The 24792-nt window shown below is 35.7% G+C and overlaps 1 long non-coding RNA gene and 1 pseudogene across 1 annotated transcript; both read left to right on the top strand.

Moving 5' to 3' along the window:
* The first annotated feature begins 13532 nt into the window (after positions 1-13532).
* On the top strand, positions 13533-17428 carry LOC114938100 (uncharacterized). The gene is made up of 4 exons (XR_003821009.2): positions 13533-14187; positions 14264-15200; positions 16828-16982; positions 17079-17428. It is a non-coding gene; the product is annotated as an uncharacterized LOC114938100 (long non-coding RNA).
* A 4087-nt stretch (positions 17429-21515) lies between these two features.
* LOC146722522 (uncharacterized) lies at positions 21516-22525 on the top strand (annotated as a pseudogene).
* The last annotated feature ends 2267 nt before the right edge of the window (positions 22526-24792 follow it).

A 24792-nucleotide genomic window follows, 5' to 3' on the forward strand; every position in this document is an offset into this window, starting at 1 on the left:
ATATATCTCTGCTTACAAATCACGTAGAGCAGAAATAAAGACACTTTTATTATATAATTCGAACTCAATCTATCGATTAAGTCTAGTATAAACTCGATTGCTTCAGCCATTATTGAGGATTCGAAATATTATAAAGACTCAAATGTCCGACTCGCGTTAAGATACACGGTGTCTCCGCTACGCCCTTAACTGGTCGCGAGACACTACCGTGTCTCTTGATAAGGGGTGCCATAGACGATGATATATGTCGGTTCGCTGAGAAATTCAATACAAGAAAAAATAATGAATTTTTATGGTGTTTGTAGGCATTTTCTTATAAACTCTCATAAGAGAGAGAGAGAGAGAGAGAGAGAGAGAGAGAGAGAGAGAGAGAGAGAGAGAGAGAGAGAGAGACTTTAACTGAGATTATCTAATCTCCGTGTTTTGTTTGTTGACCTCTTACCGGGTAGTATTTATTTTCGAGCGCGTTCTGAGCGATATTTATTTTATTTTTTGCGTAATGTTATAATATAAAATTACTTTTGCACCAATCATTTATTATAACAAAATAAATAAATAATAATTACATTATATATAATTATCTCAAGTTCTTCCTTATTACCAGAGTTGAGAAAGTTATTTTGTAAAAGTATCTAATTAGTTAGCAGTTATAGACTCTGAAAAATAACAAATTATAATAACTCGTAACGAATCGTTATTTTTCAGTTACTTTTTTTGCAATAAGAGTCTCTGTTATATCTACTCCATATATATAAAAAGATTATGTCACGATTTTATGTCATGGTTTTCTGTAACGCTTCCTCTCTCGCTTTCTCTCGTCCTCTCTCGCTCTCTTTTGTTTTGTAGTAAAACAAACAATAAACAAATAAACCTAGTAAACCAGTGATTCCAGTTACTCGGGGGGTTACCGCCATAGGCAGCAGGGAGCGAAGCCTTCCTAGTTTTAAATATAATAATCTTATATGTTTCAAGCTGTACTAAATTATATATTACACACTTTGATTATGTGCTAATAAAGATAAGTTATAGTTACCAAAAAATTGTACTGTACCTAACTTATAAATAACGAGTTACTTCTCAACCCTGCGATTACTATATTTATTAAATTATCGTACCTATTACAAACTATGTATATGATATTCTTCTAACATAGAAAATGCAGAGAAAGAAATGCAAACAAATACATCCCAACCAAAAATAATATCAAATCGATGTCGATTTGACGACGAATTAACGTCGATTCATCGTTGAATCAACGTTATTGGATAAATTGATGTTGAATTGGCATCAATTTGACGTCAACTTTATTATTCATTTTTGGCTGGAATAATTTTAAAAGATTTTTTTTCAAATACAAAAGGATATATAAAATTTGTTCTTTTTCATTTTGGAAAAATTGTGGATTGTGAGTTAGATTGAGAGAGAGAGAGAGAGAGAGAGTCTCATTCAAGTAGTTCTCATCTCGGACACCGAGGAGGTACCCTCGTCAATGTCTCGGATCTTATCCCACGTGGCAAAAGTTAAGTTGTATTGAATTATAATGACAATTAAGCGTTACAACAGTATTTCCTTGTAACTAATTTCTGTTGACTGGTTTATCGGTTACCTTCATCTCGACTCCGCTCACCGGTTTATTTTGTGGCGAGATTAGCTAGCGTGTGGTTCAATTAATGTTAGAGAACACTGATAATAGAACATAGTTTGTTCATGGATATCCCAAGTCATGGTCCCAGATGAATACGAAATTTACTTGTCAATGAAAAGTCGTTGTATTTCAAGTATACGAATATCTTAAGTATCTGAAACTTATCTTTCCGAAATAAAATCCGTTGGAAACTGTTTAGAACTTTTAGTTCATGAATACACACACACATACACTCTATACATACTCAATTTCAACTGACTTACAATAACATGTAAGACGATTTTAAATATAAAATGAATATTTACCTATGTAGAAATATTTTCGTGGTAACAATTTTTTTTATTAATTTAATGGAATTTTATATTGACCTAAGACCGCTCTTAAAACGATCTTAAATATAAAAAAATACCTGTGTAGCAACATCTTCATGATAACGATTTTTACGTTATATAGATTGACAATTAATTAAATTATTCAATTCAAAAAGAATAATCTACTTTGAAACATAAAAAACAATTTTTTTAAATTTTAATTTTAACAATTTTAATTTTAATTTTTAATTTTAACAAAGAGTCGCGATTTCCTTTTTTTTTTTTACTTTTTCTGCGGATTATTGTTGATTTTCAACAGTATACATTACACATATATTTGATTAGCAATGTAACGCTCGTTTATATCGAAATATCATATTTCACGTGTAAAATATCCATATTGTTTGACTTTTTCAATTTCCATGATATTCCATAGTGACCAAATCCTATTATATTCAGGTATCACGCGGGAATGAATTTTTACATATTTTAGCATAAGTTCGATCGGAAATTATACCCGCCTGTTAATATTTCTGTTCTTTGCCAGCTGGCATGAAACTTATTTTATGCCAACAGACTGAAACTCATTATACAGAGCGCTTTTGTTTGATACCGTCGCTTATGGGATCGAAAATAAAATCATATTGATGAGATTTTTATTGGAGAGCTATCAGGCGACAAACTGTGCTTTTAAACAATGTTTATCCGACATCCTTTCTCGCTATTAAGAATGCCAGTAAAGTGTTCGATCAGACTCTTCGAGGTTCTCGCTTAGACTCTAATATCTCGTTTCAAAAGATTAAATGGAGGCAGAGAATCAGAAATGACAATGAAAAGGAAAGAGGGGGGAAGGGAAGAAGAGAGGAAGAAAGAGAGGCCTCACGAAAATGATCGAAGAGATGAGAAGGCGGTATAGCAAAAGCGAAACATAATGCTAAAATATTTGTCGCAGAAATTCAATACAAGGAAGAATAGATAAACGATTTTTATGGCGTACAATCCTCATCGACATATAATTTTATATGTTGATGTCAACCCTCCCTTTTCCTCTCTCACTTTGTTATAATAAATTTCGCGATATCGCAAATTATCCATACGTTATTTGATTTTTCAGTCTTCATTATTTGCGATGAACAATACTTTTTTCGTTCAATATTAAAAATTGTCAAACTTTTGATATTAAATTGTCATTGCCGGTGATGTGTTGTCTACTAATTTTACTGTCCGTCCTACTTTTCGAGAAAGTACTCGGAATTTTTCTAAACACACGCCGACTCTCAAATTTGAGGACCAGTTGAGGATAAATAGGTATGTTACGTTCACATTTTTTTCATAACATGAATCTTATTGCTTAGACTTCCTACTATCAAAGAAGAATATATATACTATTCATCGATAAAATGCGCGAGATATCTGGACTTATCCTCCTTATTTCCTGTAACAATCATATATGTATGACTCCGTTTTGCGCGTATTTGTGATTTTCAAAAATACGGCCTCCTAATAATCCCTAATTCCCTAATTCCCCCTAATAATATATGAGTTTATTATTCCGACACTAAAACCCGTTTCTGCCAACCGTTTTTAAGAACTTATTTGAAAAGTAGCAAAGATATAGTTTAATCGGAGGTTTAATTTATCGACGTTGGTAGAAACAGGCCTAAGGGCTAATTTCAAAAACCTCTGTTAACTTTAAACTCCAGTTAAAATATATTTTTATCTCTTTTCAGATACATTCTTTAAAAAGAGACAATGATATAGTTTAATCGGAGATTAAAGTTAACCGACGTTGATGAAATTTGCTCTAAATTTTCTCTGCGTTTTGAAAAATGTCGTATATCTACTGTCGTAGAAAACTGGTTAGTACTTTGCTCGATCTCGAGGGATATTAATTACACGCCATCAAAAACAGAGATTGCTAGCCGAAATAATCGTGTCATGCTCGACAAAAGAAATGGTTCATATACACACACATATGGTTTGTATACACACGTCCTTTTTATCAGGGGTGGCATCGCGAGAGTGAGGCAGAAATGCCAAAAATGAGGACGGCGTGAAAAGCGGGTCGCGATATCAATAGTCGGCGGTTCGTAAAGTAGGGTGGGATCACAAGAGTTTTGACGGCACGTGGCAAATATGGTGCATGGCGCGGGGCGCAAAGGGATTGGCGGAAACGCGAGAGCCGATTCCCGCATTTTTCTCTCTTTCTCTCTCTCTCGCGGGAACTTATGACGATTTTAATAATAATAATACTGTGTGTGCGTGTGCGTGTGCGCGCGTGCGTGTGCGTGTGTATTATTATATCTAATCCCACCCTACTCTACGCACCATCACCGACTATTGATTTTGCGATTCCCTCGCACCCCGCTTCTCATGCCGTCTTCACTCTCGCGATCTCACCCCTAGGATTCAGAACATCAGGATTTTAAAGGTCCTATCCTTTAATTTTATTATATATATAATTAATTTTAATATATATTTTATATATTAATTTTTATTAATATATAAAGGGGTGGAATCGCGAGAGTGAGGACGGCGTTAATATATATATATATATATATATGTATATATTACATATAATGTATTTAATTTATATGCAATATTAGAATGATTTATAATTACGTTTTATAGGAGGATATGGAGCAGATTTTAAAGCTGCACTTGTGCATAACTATTCTTCGCTTTCAGATGAAGATATATGTTTCCTCGCTCTATATTTTCTATAATTTTTCGTTTTTTTTTAAATATTCATATCTGATGTATATAAGGCTTTTTCTGCTTTCGCATCAGCTTTCTGTAAGGACGCTGAAAATGTTAAAAACATTAAAATTTGTATTATAATTTATGGCTCGTATAGATCACTTAGATGGATATAAACGAAAGAAAGGCATTTTACATTTAATTTATTAAAAATAAGATATTTTATTCTCCTGTTTATTTCCATGAAAATGAGATCGAGAGGATATCCGTTGTTCATTAATATATTTATGACAATTTCTAAATACTGTGAAATATAGGATGTGATAACATGAATGTGCGAGACAATATATAAATTTAGACATAGACATTCTAATCTTTAGTTTTTTACAATCTTTCGTTTTCAAATGTTTTATTGTTTATCATATTAATTAATTGTGTATCATATTGGAAGAGTGAATGTATTGAAAAAGACTGCTGTGCAGTCGAAACATATACGATTGGAATAATAATTTGTTTTTTTATGTAATTATTTTTGCAATAATAAAATTTTTGTCTAACATCCTGATTTAATATTAGCTCGTCTAAATTGGCCTTTTTTGTTTATATCCATAAAAACATTAATATAAGTATAATAAAAAAGTAAAACTCAAGCATCACAAAAATTTTTAAATTTAAATACAATATTCGCAAAAAATCCGTTCAATTTTAAAGGAAGATCAGGAGAAACTCGGTATTTCCTCTTAATCAACCGCCTTACGAATTTGTAGATCTGTTTTAAAATGTGAAGATTATTTGCATAATTCCTTACTTTGTAACCAAATTTTAGGTACTATTTAAATACTGTCGAAAAATTCAACCACGATGAATTCTGGATTCGACATCTTCCTGTGAAATTAAAAAAAGCATTTACGAGTAATCATGTTAACATAAATATCAATTTGTATAAACTATATATATATATATACAGGGGGTAGACAAAATAATGTGACTTTTGAAAGAGGGATATTTATACCTGTTCATTAATTAAATGTTGGGTCACCACTTGTCCCCTTTCCTGTATATTCCTCTATCTATCAATTGCTTTGGAGATGTTGAAGGAGGAAATCTGCTTCTCATTCTTTTTCAAAATTGTCTACAGATGTTTAAATATTTTCCCTGGCCAGCACAATTACGAAATTTGAATATCATTGAGCCACTATGGGCGATTTTGGAGAAGAGAGTAAAAAGTTTTGTCTGATAATATTCAAATTTGATAATTGTGCTGGCCAGAGAGAATGTTTGGGCATCTTAATGGCTTAATATTATCGGACTGTGGACAGTTTTGAGGAAGAGTGAGAAGCGGATTTCTTCCTTCAACATCTCTAGGATAATTAACGGATGGAAGAATGAGACAGCATTGCACTGGAAAGGGGACAAGTGGTGACCCAACATTTAATTAATGAACAGGTATAAATATCCCTTTTTCAAAAGTGTTCACATTATTTTGTCTACCCCCTGTATATATATATATATATATATATATATATATATATATATAATAACGCAGCCAGACGGGGCCAACGTAATTGGCCGAAGACAAACCAATAGTTTTTAAACCACGGTCAGGCGGGCCGATGAGGCGTCATTAGAATAAGCAAGAGAAGGGATAGTGGACCCTAGAAGAAAGAGAACGATTGTCAGTTCGACACAGTTCTGCTCAGTTCTGTTCTGATTTTAGCGTACTAAGCTACAAATAGCTAACGATTAGAGTTATATCGAAACACTAAAGACGCAGTATACACGGACTTATAGTTCGTGAATTAAGTAATAATAAAGACAATACAAAACATATACGAAATCACGGTGTAATTGAATCGGATTACATCAACCCACATAACAACGGTTTCGACAAACATTTTGCCGATACATAAGCTAAAATATATAAGAACTCATAGCGACACAAAAGAAACAATATAAGAAATAGGAGAAAACAAAAGAAATGATATCCAGATAGAAAGAATAACATAGAGCAAACACAAGTGAAATTTCACATAACGCTTTTAATAACTTTGACACTATATGAATATGTTTACACAGCATCGTTAATCAAGTTTAATAATATCCGTAGTTGTAAGACTGGCCAATCACAGCCGTCCTATTCTTTAGGGGAATGGCTATACTATATCTAGAAACTTTCCGTAATAGGCTTATTTTTCTATATATTAATGTGCAAGTACGCATTTATTAATACATTTCAATGTATACGTTTTTAATGATATTATAAAATTAGTTCTATTTAATCTTTTAGAAAAACTTAAAGAGAAATTATAAATGATTATAAACTTTTTTCACATACACATTAGTGGAATCCTATTTTACAATTGAATAAATTCTTTAAATTCAGTTAACAAATATCAAATAATTTGGAGAGGATGAACATAATCATTGCCAGATCGAGGGACTTTCGTCAAATAACGATAAGTGGTTCATTTGGAGTAATGTATAAGTGTCACTCCAAGTTTTTATTAATAATTCTAATATATTTTATGAATAACCGGACGAATCATTCTGCTTCTAATTGGGTTCTTACTTTGTTGAACTATTTTAATGGTCTCAATTCATTGTAAATATATTTTGCGTTTTAACTATGACTCAACTATATAACTTATATTGACTATGTATTGCGGATTTTTTATTAGAATTTTATGTATTTATTTATTATCGTTATTTATTATCACTATTTTTTTGCGCACTGAAGAGGAGCAAGTAGAGCTCGAAACGTTTGTATAATTATTATTTCAAATTAAGAATTTTCTTCTCAATAATAAAATAATATCGTATTGCTCGTTACACATGGCCTTAATTTAATAATTTATCATTGATTATAAACTTGTTTTCTAAAAGTTATAAATGTCAATTAGGCTATAGCAGGATCTCATATAATATTTCTGGATACTGTAGCAAGATATGCAGGAAGTACATATGATTCAACTATATTAAAAGCATCTAGAGTATACACAAAATTTGTAGATTGAGAAATTCATGGTTCTTTACTAGGTGATGCTGCATGCGCTTGTACGAATTTTTTTTTACACCTATAATAATTAATTCACAAAATGCAGCAGAAGAATGATATAACAGAGCACATGTAAATGAGCTAGAAATATAATTGAAAGAGCGTTTAGAATTTAGAAAAGACGATTTCCATGTTTAAAAAGAGGTCTAGGAAATAATCTCACAACCGTCTCCAATATTATTATTTCTTGCGCGATACTCCACAATATAGGTATCGGAGTAAATGAAATTCCTGAAAATGAAGAAGTGAACTTCCGTTGGATAAACCTATTCCATACTAACCTGTATATGTACAGTTTCTTTAAGGCATAGCTGCACGTCAAGCATTAATTCGTACCCACTTTGTATAATAAAAATTCCCGTTAAATATAATAAATATAATAAATATAATAAATAAATATATATAGTTTTTAAAATAAAGACGCAATAAAAGTAAAGAATAAAATTTTATTTGAAACAATTATTTAAAATTATGAATTGATAAAAGTGTGAAATATAAAGTAAAACAAAAAAAATTGTGAATGGATAAAAGTGTGTAACATATATATATATATATATACATATATATATATATATATATATGTAATTTTAAATTATGTTTTCAATATTTTCTATATTAAAAATCGGATCGCAATATTGTTTTTCAAGAATCTTTAATTTTAATTTGGCAGTTTTGTTATATAGATAAATCGGTTATTTCGAGTTGTTTTCGTATATTTTCTGCACAATATTGTTCTGCCATTATTTTATGTCATGCAGCTTCCATATATTTAAAGCGTGGATTTTACGTTCATTTTGAATCAACTCCGCCTATTGAACCTTCCTTGCATTGGTCTCACTTTCGAAAATATGTATCCTTATATCATGCGATGATTGGGAAGATGACTTTCGCACAAATTTTTTACGCGTTTCACATGATGATAGAGGAATCAATATACAGGGTGCCCGGTCGTTTGCGTTTCACCACTCGTGGGCAAGTCTCTTGAGTCAATACACGCCTATATCGTTGCGAGGCGAGAATACGTGCGTAAATAATGTTGATTGAAAATAGAAGTTAGATATTTTCAAAAAAGACTGAATTCTAAGAAAAGAATACAATATATATGTAAAAAAACTGTTAATCTCGGCTCGAATTATTGTGTTACAATAAAAATAAAATCTCGACGGCAATCGGAGCCTGTGCGGATGGCATGCACAAAATTAATAAATTAAAATGAGATCTCAAATCAAACTCATTTATTAAATTCTAAACGTTTCGACCCACTTCGGGTCTTCTTCCGCAAATAAATTAAATATCATTCTCCTCCCTATTCAAACCGTCCGGCCGTCGGAGTGTCTCCCTAACGGTGACCATCGTCAGGAAGGAAGCAAAGCAGTGACTCCCTTACCAACACCCGACAGCAAAAACAGAGAGAAGACGATGCTACACGTGACACATCACTCTAACGACTGATATATATGTACGGTGTCTGACATAAAGTGTCAGACCGAAAATGTATAAGATATGCATGTAAATCTCGTTATTTTGAGGCAATTTTTCCTCAGCAAAAATGTCGAGGAAAGCTATCAATTTTTGCATATTTCCAATTTTTGCCATCGCATGTAACTTTATAACTAAACTTTAAATTAAAATTTTATTGAAATAAACTCTACTTGAAATTAATTGGAGAATATGGTTTTGTTAATATTTCATTTTCACAAGACTTAGTTTGCGAAAAGCCCTTTATTTTCAATTGCCTATAACTCGAAAATTATAGATGCCTCAATATTTTTGCTTAGGATAAATTGTCTCCAAATAACAAGATCTATTTGTATATTTTTTTTTATATATTATCTTATATATCAGACACTCTGTATATACACATAAAAACTTTAATCACTATGCTTTGATTATTTTGACTGTATAGATTGTTAATCGACAAACACTCACAATTATAGTTTAACATTTTTTAAAAGTGCTTATAAAGTGCTATTAAAAATATGTTTATAAAAATAATATATATATACATATATTATATATATATATATATATATATATATATATATGTATATGTGTAGTAATCAGAGACGCGGACCGTACCAGAACCGAAACCGCTAACCGTTCCATATATACCGTTTTTTTAGTAGGACCGAAACCGTAAATCGTATTGAAATTCTATTAAATTTATAACACCGAAACCATAACCGGATTGTATTCGGTATTTCTTTTCGGTTTTTGCGCAAAAGACAAAAATGTCTATATTTCTCAGAAATGTATATATTTTATATTTTTATAAAAAGACATATGAATTGAATCTCGAAATTATTATAATTATAATTATTGTCTGCCTCTTTTTATAACAGAAAGAACCATTCTAGTAATGGCAATAAAAAAAACGAAGAGAATTCCGATAAAAATGAATCGCCTGTAAAACGTTCCAAAATCACTAAGGATTAGGATTAGGCAACTTGATGTTGATTTTTGCATTCATTATTTGATATCTCGAAGTGCAATTTTTCTTATAACGTATAAGTTTCCTTATACTTGTAACAAAATTTATTTATGATATGAAGTAACTATAGATACATGATACATAAATATATTTTCATATATGGTATAGTGTTGTTTATTTATACCATTAGATTCAAACTTTTTAAAATAACAATTAAAAACTTAATATATTTAGAAAATAACTTGAATAAAAATTAATTTAATTTAAAAAAGGTAATAATTTTAAAAAACCGGAACCGTAACCGTAAATATACCGTAATTTAAACGGTTTCGGTTTCCTTTATTTATCAAGAAACCGAAACTGGAACCGAAACAGTTATTGAATATTTTATTAAACCGTAACTGAAACCGAACCCTAATTCTGTTTCGGTCCGGAAGTAATTATTAATACCATTTGATATTTTATATTTATTGTATGATTTCTCTGTAGTTTTCCACTAAAACACAATAATAAATACAAATAGGCACTATTTGATTAAAAAATTATTTAAATAAAATTTAAATACATTTTGAAATAAAAATTTAATCAAATACCTTTTGCAAATAACTTTTTAAAATAATTTTTATCTAATTTTTAAATAATTTTTTATTTATTAGAATACATTATTTGCAAATAATAGTTTCATATAGAATTGTCATTGTGTACGTACTATATATATATACAGGGTAGGCCATTTTAAAAAAATACGATCATGTCCGGATCTTGTCTTAACTAGATATAACTAGATCATGCTTGGACTTTGCCCTGATTGGTCGGAGCATGTAAAATAAGACTATCGGAAAGTGAATATTTTAAGAAATATTTTGTATTTTTATCAAAATGTAGTAACTTTTGAGCTTTATAACTCGAAAAGTACGCAATGGAAAAACATTTGACTGTAGTGTTTTGGAAAGCTCTCGAGATCAGCTACAAGAATATGTAATAAAAAATAAGGGGTGCCATTTAAAAAAATTGAGGTGACCTTTGCGTGACCTTCAACTGAATATCCAAGGTCAAACTAATGGCACCATCTTATAGCCCCTTCGAAACCATACAACACATGTTTGAACCATTTTTCGATATTTCGTTTAGTTTACGAGAAAATTGATCGTATTTTTTAAAATGACCCACCCTGTATATATATATATATATATATATATATACAATAATATACATGTACATATACATATATATACGCAGGGTGCCCGGTGACTCGCGTATCACCTCTCGTAGGCAGGTAGAGTAGGTTAAACTGAGTAGAAAAGTCCTGTACCATTTTGCGAAATTCTTAATATTAATGAGAAATTAAGATTGATTTAATAAAGATCGACCACTAAATACGCTTACAAGTATGTGGCGAAAAGAGACAGTCCATATAATTACACCATTGCTAAGCGCGCCGTGAAGCGGGAAGAGGGGCGCTTATGCAGTGACACATACATTCGACTGTCATATTAGCAACGGTGTAATTATATGGGCTGTCTCTTCTCACCGCATGCTTGTAAGCGTATTTAGTGGTCGATCTTTATTAAATCAATCTTAATTTCTCATTAATTATTCAGAATTTCGCAAAATGGTACAGGACTTTTCTACTCGGTTTGACCTGCTCTACCTGCCTACGAGAGATGATACACCAGTCACCGGACACCCTGTATACATATATACATATATAATTATTATATAATATATATATATATATATATATATATATATACACATGTATATTAAAATATTAACTCACAATCAATGCCTAGGTTGCATAATCCTGTTAAAGAATTCTAATAACTTATTCAATATTATATACATATTTAATGTGACGTTTTTCTTATTATTTGTTATTATAGAAGAATATATGAATTGCTATTAAAATAACTTAAAATGTTTTCCTGAAATTAATTGAAAATTATTTGTTTTTTGTTAGTCAAATAAAAGTTTATTTGAAAATAATTATTTGAATTTTTTTTCTAAATAATTTATTTTCAAATAAATTATTTGAATTTGTTCCTATTATAACAACTAATTTTTTAATATTATTTGCAAATAACAAATAAAAAAGTATTTGAATTATATTTCATTTTCAAATATTATATTTTATTTGTTATTCAAATAAAAAGTGCTCATCTCTGCAATGGTTGCAAGCAATACCAAAGGATTTAATAGAACTGCCGCTATAACATATATTTGCAGCAAACATTGTGGTGATTATATCGAGACGACATATTCAATCGTAATAACCGAATCACATACAGACATACAGAGGCGAAAACAAAGATCGATACGCGAGGTAAAGTAAATACGAAATAAACACAACGGACGAGACAGGAAAATAAAAATACGAAAACGAGATATACGATAGGATTGAAGGAATAATCTTCTTAATAGCGCGTGCTTGTGTTATCTAATATAAGTAAAAAATAAACTTTTTCTCCGCGAGGGTACATAATTTTAATTTGCTGAGTTTCAATTATATACATGACTTTAATTCTCGAATTTCTATTATATACATAATAATAGAAATTTGGGAATTCAAATTATGTACATAATAGAACACATTATTGTTACATTACGAGGTGCTCAAACGCTACGCACCTACTCTAACCACGAATATATCGCAACGCGTTAGCATCCAATCATCCAGCATCGCAGAAAACAACGCTTCGAAATATTCAAGTAATCGACTAACATACACTTTTTAAGGAAACAAAGGAAAATGTAAAGTCTTTCAAATTATTTTATGATCTCACGCACCAACGAGAACTAAAGTGATGATTTTGACGTGATCTGTGCATAATAGAAAAGACCTTTTCTGACAATCGAGTGTGAAAATCAGTTCGCGATCGGTTGTCAAGTACGAGAAGAAAAATATTATTTCGGGACGACGAAGCGATTGGTCCGCAGATTGTATATATAAAATTCTGCGCGACTTCGAATTTTGTTACGCGTACATCAGTGATATCTTCGTTGCATCGTCGTCGCAAGAGGAACATTATAAGCATCTACGAGCGTTATTTGAGCGTCTGCGAGAATACGGAATAATGATCAACCCCGCGAAATGCGTGTTCGGCTGTCGGAAGGTAGAATTCATCGGATACGAGATTTTCGATGAGGGGATTCGACCGCTGTCACTCGCCTGCGAGTGGATACGATCTTTGTGTGTCAGATAGATCCGAATAATCCGAAGAGAGATCTCTGGAGATATTTAAGCATGGTAAATTTTTACTAAAGATTCCTGCCAAAAGCCGCCGAGATTTTGGCACCACTCAACGACCTCCTCCATAGCAATGTGAAGGGCAAGACGTCGATATCGTGGACGCCGCGGATTCAACGAGCATTCGAGACATCGAGGGAAAGCTTGGTCGAAGCCGCACTTTTGAGGCACCTCAGGATGAACGCGGAGCTCGCTTTGTTTACCGACGCGTCCGAATAAAGCATCGGCGCGATCTTACAACAGCGAGGCAGCGACGGCTGGGAGCCGTTAGTTTTCTTCTCGAAGAAGCTAAGTCCAGTCGAATTAAAATATAGCGTTTTCGATAGAGAGCTGTTGGTGATATACCTGGTGGTCAAGCATTTTCAACATTTGTTGGATGCACGCATATTCGCGATACATAAGCCGATAATTTTACTTTTCGACAGAAACTCTTCGAGAAGAGCTTGCCGCGCCAGTTCCGTCATTTGGACTATAACGGACAATTTACTACTGACATTCGGCACGTGACGGGCGAGAAGAATGTCGTGGTGGACTGTCGAGGACGCACTGTCGAGGATCGAGGAGTTGCGTTCTTTTGCTGCACTGGCGGAGTCGCAGGAAGATGACGAGAAGCTCAAGAGGTATTTGCAGTGAGAGTCTGAACTTTGGTCTCGACAAGGTGAAGATTCCCGGAACCGGAATAGCAATATACTGCGACACAGCAACGCTAACGCCATGACCGTTTTTTAATAAGGCCTTTTTGCCGAACCGCATTCGACCTGGTGCATAACCTGGCGCATCCAGGAATAAAATCGACGAGTAAGCAGCGCTACGTTTGGCCGTCAATGAATATGGACCGTTGCGTAATTAAGTTTATTCTTGTGTGCCCTACTAGCAATCCAAGGTGTCGCGGTATGTCTCGGCACCGCTAGATTTGCTGCTCCATCCAGCAGATTCGAGCACATCCACCTGAACATCATCATAATGGCAGTCTCACAGGGTGATATTGTTTCACGTGTGTGGAGTGTTTCACACGATGGCCTGAAGCGGTTGCGAGAGTGTTCTACGAGGGATGGATCTGCCGATTCGGGTCGCCTCTCTAATTTACGATGGCCAGTTCGAGTCCAATCTTTTCCGACGGCTGAGCGAGATCACGAGAGCACGATACTTGAGGACGACGGCATACCACCCACAGGCGAACGGAATGGTCGAACGGTTCTATCGCCAGCTCAAGGCGGCGATCAAGTGCCAGCAAAACAGCCGCTAGACCGAGGTGCTGCCGACTGTTCTACTCGGGATCCGAGCAACATGGAAGGACGACATATGGGCGACTATAGTCGAGCTGGTGTATGGCCAGACATTGAGAATCCCGGGACAGTTCCTGAGTCGGCGACTGACGAATGACGAGGACGACGCCGCCGATTTTGCTGGAGCGCTAAGCAAATAGCTTCAGAGACTGCGACCGATGGACGGGATTCGACACGGCGAGCGACGGCCGTTCGTTTGCAGGGATTTGGCGACGGCCGAGCAGATTTTCATGCGACAGGGCGGACCAAAGACAATGTTGCAGGCGCCATGTGAAGGACTATACGCGGTAGTCAGCCGCAGCGACAAGGTCATTGTCGTGCGTGTGCACGGCAAGGGCAAAACGATTATAATAAACCGTCTAAAGCCCGTGTATATTCTTTAAGAGCACGAGTTAGGAGGCAGCGGGGAGGAGTCGGCAACGCATGGCCATGATGACGAGATCGATCGATGGAGTGCGCGCCGGCTTGGGGAGAGATGCCAATTCACCCATAGCAACGGGCAACGGGCAACCGTGTGTGGTGGAGGTGAGCCGTAACGCAAAACGGCCTTTAGGTTCGGCTGGTCTCGGCTAGCTTCGGGCTTTGGATAATAGAAAAAGACAGATATATTTTCTGTTCTTCTCACTCACCGATAATAAGATGACGAATTGTTCCTTCTTGCTTCTCGCTTTTTATATGCGTGACAGTGTTAAATGTTTTTTTTCACAGCTCTTTACTTATTGTAATATTATATTATAAATTTATATTCATATTATAATATTTAAATAAAATTCATATTTATATTATATAATATAATTATATGAATATAATTATGGAAAATATAATATAGAAAGAGATAGTATTAAAAATATAATATTAAAAAATAATAAAATATTTAAAATCAATAATAATCCTTAAGGTTGCCAGTAATAATTAATAAAAAACCACTCCTCAACGTTTAAAGTCGACCAGACTGGCGATAATTTATTATAAATAATTATTTGAAATACAACGTTTCGGCTGTCATTGCAGCCCTTTTCAAGTACATCAAATTTCAAACAGTAAATCAACTTAATCAAAACAAGCGTTAACATTGTCGGTCGTTTGCATAGAAGTTGATTTACTGTTTGAAATTTGATGTACTTGAAAAGGGCTGCAATGACAGCCGAAACGTTGTATTTCAAATAATTATTTATAATAAATTATCGCCAGTCTGGTCGACTTTAAACGTTGAGGAGTGGTTTTTTATAAAATATTTAAAAATTGTAAAAAATTTCAATCTTTTTTGCACAATAACAATTATACAACAATAACAAATATCAACAATAACAATAACAACAACAATAATAACAATAACAAAGATCAAACAATGCTCACGTAATTGATTCAGCTTCCTGTGTGTATCAAGATTTTATAAGATGTATAAAATAATACGTTAAATCGCAAGTATATAAGATATCACAGAAATGCCACGAAAAAATTTCACAGAAAAATCGCAAAAGTGACTTACGTAAAATAGTACAGAATAATAAATAAATCACCCAAATATACTTCGATTTTAAGTGCTTGATGATTTCAAGAAAAGAGGCTTTGATTATATAAAATCATGCATTATATATTCTAAGAGTTAAGTGCTCTTTTCATGAAGATAAAAATTTCAATATTTTTCAAATTAAATTGTTTTTATATCATGTGTATGTGTTTCATACTTGATAATGCAGAAAACTTTATATATATATATGATATAACGCCCAAGTATGAAACACATACACATGATATAAAAACAATTTAGATGGAAAAATATTTATATTATACATGATATAACGCTTTTTACATTATGAAGTATAAAACACATACACATGATATAAAAATAATTTAAATTGAAAAATATTTATATTATATATGATAAAACGCTTTCTACATTATCAAGTATATGAAACACATACACAACGAATACATGTCAAAACAAAACAAAATACGGAGAAAAGAAAAACAGGCAATCGGTTATCGATTCAGTTTGCTGTTTAAAGTGCGAAACGTGAAACACTATAGCATAAAGTGTCCCGTAAAATATGTAATTATTACTTTTGTAAAAAAAAATATTTTTGAGAAAGTGCATATTTAGTTTTTATCTTCTTTAATTTGTATAATGTTTATTTTATTTTTATTTCAGAAAGAGATAATTTGGAGCAGTTGATACAACAATTGTTGCAGCAACAAAATATAATAATAGGACAAGTACAATCATTGTTACGGCAGCAGCAGCAAGAACAACATGCAGCAGCAGCAGCTGCAGCCGCCGGAATGCAAGCCGCCGGCCAAAAAAAGGTACATTATTTTATTTATTCATTTTAGTTTATATATATACTATATATACCCTATACATTATTATATCATTTACTTATTACTTATTTATATTTTCAGAAACACAATAAATCGTGCCAGGTTTTTTAAATGGCGGGATAGCAGAGCACGAAGTTCGACACCGACACCGACGACATCGACCGCTAATGTCTCCAGCGACCGAGAAGAAAGAGGTACCCGAGGAAGAGGCGGCCGCAGTGGCCGCCCTATTATTATAAATTATTATTTTTAAACTTAAATATATAGATAAAATTTAAAAAAATGTATCATTTTTTGTACAGGGTGTTTCCGATACATACACATTATGTCGGGTTGCCTATCTGCTTACCAACAGGGGCATGTTTTATGAGAAAAGGAAGAAGTCGACATTATCACTCTGTACACACATACACATATCACACATACAGTGAACACTTGTGAAATTGGATAATATAGATAAAATATATATTTAATAATATATATAAAATAACATCAGTAAAAAATAATAACCAATTTTACTAAATTTTTACTAAAAAATATTTTTTAATTTATCTTTAATATAATTTTTATTTATAAATATAATAAGTTATATAATAAATTTTATCTATAAATATAATATTTATAAATTATATAATACATTTTTGGTACATATAATAAGTCATAAAATAAATTTATTATATGACTTATATTTTTATTATAATAATATAAATTTATTATGACTTATTGTATTTAATATACATTTATTATATGACTTATTATATTTATAGATAAAAATTATAAGATAAATCAAAAAATATTTTTTAGTAAAATTTTAGTAAAATTGGTTATTATTTTTTACTGATGTTATTTTAAATATATTATTAAATATATATTTTATCTATATTATCTAATTTCATAAGTGTTCATTGTATATGTATATAGAGTGATAAAGTCGACTTCTTTTTCTAAAGCATGCCCCTGTCTGTAAGCAGATAGCCAACCCGACATAATGATGTGTATGTATCGGAAATTCCCTGTACAAATTTATTTTTCGGCGTCCGACAAGCGGTACGAAGTCTGCGCATGTCAGGCTCGCGTTAATACAATATCATTGCATATCGTACTATCGGTATAGCACTGGCGGAGGCGTACTGTGGCGATTATATCGACACATTCAACCTTAATAATCGAATCACATACGAAGGTGGATCAATAAGTGTTTGCAGACAAGTGACATTGCTGAAGAAAGTTGACATTATCATCGTGTATTAGGTCCTACGCACAATAGGAAAAATATTAAATATTAAATATTAAACAGGAGAGAGCGAGAGAGGGGGGGGGGGGGGGAGAAAGAGGGAAGAGAGAGAGAGAGGATTTTTTCTCTCTCTCACTCGATCTGTTTAATATGTAGTATTTAATATTTAATAAGCTTAGAAAACTTGACTTCGACGTAACTAGCAAATTTTATTTAATTCTTTCACGACGTTTCGACCATTTGGTTGTGGTTCTTTTCAAGTGAAATTTCCATCAATTAAACTGAGATTAACGTAACATCACACTGGTGTTATTTAAAATCGAAAGTTAAAAGTCAAAAGAGGAACACGTCCCATCGTTATAATGTCGAGTCGTTGACGAAACATAACGATGGGACGTGTTCCTCTTTTAACTTTTAACTTTCGATTTTAAATAACACCAGTGTGATGTTACGTTAATCTCAGTTTAATTGATGGAAATTTCAGTTGAAAAAAACCACAACCAAATGGTCGAAACGTCGTAAAAGAATTAAATAAAATTTGCTAGTTACGTCGAAGTCAAGTTTTCTAAGCTTATTTTCACCACTAGCGAATATTAATTTTAATTAATATTAATTTTAATTGATTAATATTTAATATTTAATATTTAATATTTTTCCTATTGTGCGCAGGGCTTTATCATCTTTCAAACGACGATATTATAGTTTTGATTTGACAACCATTTGTATTAAACGTGTTACGTGTTTAGTATTTTTTGATACAATGAAAAAATAGCAATATCGATCCGCTTTTTACTTTTAGATGGGAAAACGTATAAAAAAATAAAGGCGAAGTTAGACGCTGTCTATGGGAATTCTTCAATCTATGACAAACCGTCATAAATTTTTTTCGGGCTCGCGGGGGATGCCGGAGCGATGGCCGAACTCCGATAGGTTAGCATCACACATATCTAAACATATGCACGTATACACATATACACATGATAGGTTAGCACCACACATATCTAAACATATGCACGTATACAACACATACGCGTAAAAATGTTTTTAATATATAACTTTTTTATTAGACTTGCAATCTCACTTTTAATCGTTTACTAATAATTCTTCATATTATCCTTACCGCGTATACTATATTTTATGCACAGACAAACTGCAGAACTTTTTTATTAAATAAGTATTATTACGAACTGACACAAAAAAAGCTGATAACAAAACTGTAATTTTTGATTTTTATATAATTTATATATGCAAACATAGCTAGAGCGGTCCGTTTTTATAAGTATTTTAATCGTGGAAAAGGATTTATTGATCAGTATAGTCAATAAAAAGTTATATAAAAAAAACTAAATATTCTCGCATTCGGTCGGTAAAAACATCATCCGGCATCCCGCGAAATGTAATCTACTTGCTCTTGCAAAATTAAACAGTCTGATTTTTACATATTATATAAAGTCTCTTAAGTTATTTCACGATCCTACGCACCAATGAGAACTAAAACATTTTACCAAAAATGCATATTAACTAGAAACGCCAACATCAAAGGCAATATAATGCGTACAAATGCTATTCCATCTACTTGTATTTTTTATACATCTAATAAAAATAAAACAGAAGAGAAACTGCTCAGGTTAATTTAACTACCGTGAGGAATTATTAGGCGGTACGAGGCAAGAATTAAAATAAAGAGAGGCGTTAATTACACACACATATATATATATATATACGGTATATTCTCCGGTAACGAAAAGTCTTTATAAGAGTTTGTACATGATTTCGAAGATAGAAGTGAAATATAAATCGTTCGTATATATACGTTCGTACGCGGTTACAGTCGACAACCGAATCTCCCGAACGCAAAATCGTTCTTCCTATCTTTCGTCTCCTTCGAGAGGCTTCGAGAATTTTATATCCTTTTTATTTCCTTTGTCTCTTAACGTTTCGATATTTGTCTCTGTGCTTCTCGTCTTTCGTCTCTCTGTCTCGTCTGTTATGTTTTGATTTGTATTTGCCTGTGTCTCGATACTTTTTCGCATGTGTGTGTCTGTATTCGTATGAATGTTTTCGATCGCTAATTTTCGGGATGTATGTGACGATGTAATCGTCATATTAGTATAAATAAACAAAACATTTTAGATAAAGACATAATAATAAAAATATTTGCATTTCTTATTTATTGCAATTAGAGTGAAAAGAACATTAAGTGAGAATAGTTTTCCAGTCTTAACTACTCTACGTTTTTCTCGTTCAAATTGCTTATATATTTTAAAAGAATTTGTAAGGAGAATTTTAAATTAAAAAACTGGATTAGAATTAGATGCTTTCACTTAGAATCAATTAAACAAAAAATTATAATTTATAAATTAATTATATTTATAAGCTGTACAGTTTTAAAAAAAATGCTTATTCCTAAATTAAGTTTTATAAACTTTATTTACTTGGAAACTGAACTAATAACTATCTTATTGAGTATATAAAATTAATTATTTTATTTCAGAAAAGAAAATCGGTTGATATTTGTACGCAAGTTTCGCCAAAGAGAATTAAAAAAAAAAAAACAATAACAGAGAAAGAAATAAACTTGAAAAGAGAAGTGTATATTTTACGAAAACGCCTACATTGTCGGGACAAAAGCATTAAAACAGTGAATAATATTATTGATATTCCAAAAACACATAATGTATGTAATTTAAATCTTGAACAATTATTACGTAATACTTTTAGTGGCTTGAAATTAGAAGTTATTTAAATAAATGTAATAATAATGTGGCGATTACATCGTCACATACTTCCCTGAAATAAACGAGCGATAAACACGTATACAAACACGGTCACCGAGACATAAATAAATAGAAATAAATATAACAGACGAGACGAAAGACGAGTAGTACAGAAACAAAGCAAGTAAAACATATAGAAAATTCGCGAAGCCTCTCGAAGTCTAGCGAAGGGCGTTTTGAGGCAAGAGATAGGTAAAACATTGTTACATGCGAAAGATTCCGTTCTTGACAGTCGCCGCGTACGGACGCACATTATAAATCCGAACGATCGTATATGCATGTATCGACATTTAAAGTTGTGTTCAAGAATATACTTTGAATTATATGCAATTACTGTCTCATCATTCTTTAATTCCCGACTCGTATCGAAGCGAATAAGTAATCGCGCCGCGCGAGACGAAAGTAACGCGCGAAAACACTAAAGTGGTGACGTCCCGACGTGATCGCGAACGAGCGGGAATTCGTGATTTTTTGTGATCACACGGATTATCAGTGCAGTGGTGTGCAATGGTGGTGACACGAGACGAAGAAACGAGCGCTCCGCTGACGGAGCCGGAAGCACGAGTGCTGGAGCAGCCGCGACTCCACGGAATGCCGATGAATCTGCTCGGGATGCAACCGGCGAGATACGAACAGCCGCTAGAGTATTTTTTACCCGCCCCTGAGGTGAGCAGCGTGGGCATGCGGATGCCAGAGTTCACGCCGTCAGACTCTGAACTCTGGTTCAGTATCGTCGACCGGAGTTTCCAAGCCGCCGGAATCACGGTTGACGCGACGAAATTCGGTTACGCGCTGACGGCATCGGACCGCGCTATACGGTCGAAGTGCGCGACGTGATCATGAATCCGCCCGCGGAACGCGCATATGAGACTCTAAAATCGGAGCTGATTAAACGGCTCAGCTTGTCGCAGGAGCACAAAACCCGAAGACTCCTCGAGCACGAAGAAATCGGGGATCGTAAGCCGTCGTAGTTCTTGCGGCACCTGCGCGGTCTCGCCGGAAGTGTCGTGGGCGACCAGGTCTTACGAACGATCTGGCTGAGTCGGCTGCCGGCGTACATTCAGCCGCATTTAGTGACGCGAACGGAGGACACGCCAGAACAGTTGACGGATATCGCAGACGCGATAATCGAGGCGACCCGGGCGCCGGTGTTCCAAGTAGCGGAGGCGGCGAGAGCCGTAGCGCCTCAGAGACAAAGCGCGAGTGATCCCGCGTCTCTAGAAGCGGAATTCGAGGTGCGGCTGGCGCAGATGCGGCTGACGATGCAGCAGGAGATCGCGGAGCAGATGGCGGCAATTCGAAAATCAATTGAGGCGATCGGCAGTGAGCGCTATCGAGGAGGTCGAGATGACGATCGACGTCGTCCGCGTTCGCGTTCGCGCCCGTGCACGCGATCGGGAGGTCGCGATCCGCCGGCCAGTGGTATGTGCTGGTATCACTGGCAATTCGGGGCGGATGCTAGACAATGCAGAGCACCCTGCTCGATGTAGCAGGGAAACGCAGGGGCCGGTCGCTAGTGGCGGCGAGCGACTCAGGCCACGGTACGCGACGCCTATTTGTGACCGACGCAAGCTCTAAAGTGACTTTTTTAATCGACACAGGTGAAGATCTCTGCGTGTATCCTCGGAAGATGGTTCGAGGCCCACGACAGAGATCCACCTACGAACTTTCGGCCGCCAATGGTACACCAATTTTTACGTATGAAACGGAGACTTTACAATTAAATTTCGGATTACGACGGGCGTTTTCGTGGCAGTTCATGGTCGCGGACGTCTCGAGACCGATAATCGGCGCCGATTTTCTCTCGCATTACGGGCTGCTGGTGGACTTACGCGGATCGCGTCTGATTGATCAACTGACGAGTCTAACCGCGCGTGGACGTTGCATCCAGTGTGATGCACCCAGCGTCAAGACAATTACGGGAGAGACTCAGTACCACCGATTGCTGGAGCAGTACGCAGACATCGCGAGGCCGGACGGGCGTCCGGGAGGCGCGATCCATGCCACGCGGCATTATATAGAAACGACACCGGGACCACCCGTCGCGTGCAGACCGCGGAGACTCGCTCCGGACCGATTGGCGGCGGCAAAACAAGAATTTCGGAAAATGGTGGAAGCCGGGGTCGCACGACCTTCGAATAGTTGCTGGTCGGCTCCCCTGCACATGGTGCCAAAGAAAGGCGAGGAATGGCGGCCCTGCGGAGACTACAGGGCATTAAACGCGCGAATGATCCCTGATTGCTACCCGGTGCGACACATACAGAATTTCGCGCAGGCTCACGCCGGAAAGACAGTCTTTACAACGTTGGATTTGGTGCGCGCGTATCACCAGATTCCGGTTGCGGAAAGAGACGTGCCGAAAACGGCGATCACCACGCCGTTCGGCATGTACGAATTTCCGTACATGTCGTTCGAATTATGCAACGCGGCGCAGACATTCCAGCGCTTCATAGATGAGGTTCTGCGCGATTTCGATTTTTGTTACGCATACATCGATGACATCCTCGTCGCGTCATCATCGGAGGAAGAACATCGCGAACACCTGCGAATGTTGTTCGAGCGCCTACGAGAATACGGGGTCATCAACCACGCGAAGTGTAAATTCGGCCAGAGTAGCGTGAAATTCCTCGGATACGAGGTTTCCGAAGAAGGAACTCGCCCGCTGCCGGCGCGGGTGGAGGCGATACTGGCGATGCAGTCGCCGAGGACGGCGAAGGAACTTCGGTGATATTTGGGCATGGTGAACTTCTATAGGAGGTTCATGCCCAAGGCCGCCGAAATATTGACGCCCCTGAACGACCTTCTACAGGGAAATATTAAAGGAAAGGCGACGATATCGTGGACGGCGCGGGCTCAACAGGCATTCGAGGCATCGAAGACAAATCTAGCCCAAGCTGCACTGTTGAGACACCCCAGGGTAAACACGGAGCTCGCTTTGTTTACCGACGCGTTCGAACAAAGCATCGGCGCGTTGTTACAACAACGAGGCAATGATGGCTGGGAACCATTGGCGTTTTTCTCGAAAAGGCTAAGCCCAACCGAAACGAAATACAGCGCGTTCGATCGAGAGCTGTTGGCAGTTTACCTGGCGGTGAAGAACTTTCGGCACATGGTGGAAGCCCGCACGTTCACGATATACACGGACCACAAACCAATAATCTACGCATTCCGCCAGAAGCCCGAAAAGAGCACGCCGCGACAGTTCCGCTACCTGGACTACATCGGGCAATTCACCACCGACATTCGACATGTGGCGGGCGTGGAAAACGTCGTGGCCGACGCGCTGTCGAGGATCGAGGAGCTCAATTCTCCCCTGGATTACACCGCGTTGGCGGAATCGCAGGAGAAGGACGAGGAGATTGAAAAATACCTGCGGCGAGAGTCCGGGCTGAAACTCAGCAGGGTAGAGATTCCCGGAAGCGGAAGAGAAATTTATTGCGACACGGCAACAACAACACCACGACCATTTTTGACAAGGCCTTTTCGCCGGGCCGCATTTGACCTAGTACACAATTTGGCGCACCCAGGGATAAAAGCGACGGGCAAGCTCGTGGCACAACGCTACGTTTGGCCGTCTATGAACGCCGACTGCCGTGTCTGGGCTCGAGCATGTGTGCCTGGCCAACAATCAAAGGTATCACGACACGTGTCAGCACCGCTCGGAACAATTGCTGCGCCATCCAGCAGGTTCGAGCATATTCACCTGGACATCATCTTGATGCCGGTCTCGGAGGGCAAACGATATTGCCTGACGTGCGTGAATCGTTTCGCACGATGGCCGGAG

Source organism: Nylanderia fulva, unplaced genomic scaffold (assembly GCF_048542155.1).
Source record: "Nylanderia fulva isolate GAGA-0341 unplaced genomic scaffold, ASM4854215v1 Scaffold301, whole genome shotgun sequence".
Taxonomy (NCBI): domain Eukaryota; kingdom Metazoa; phylum Arthropoda; class Insecta; order Hymenoptera; family Formicidae; genus Nylanderia; species Nylanderia fulva.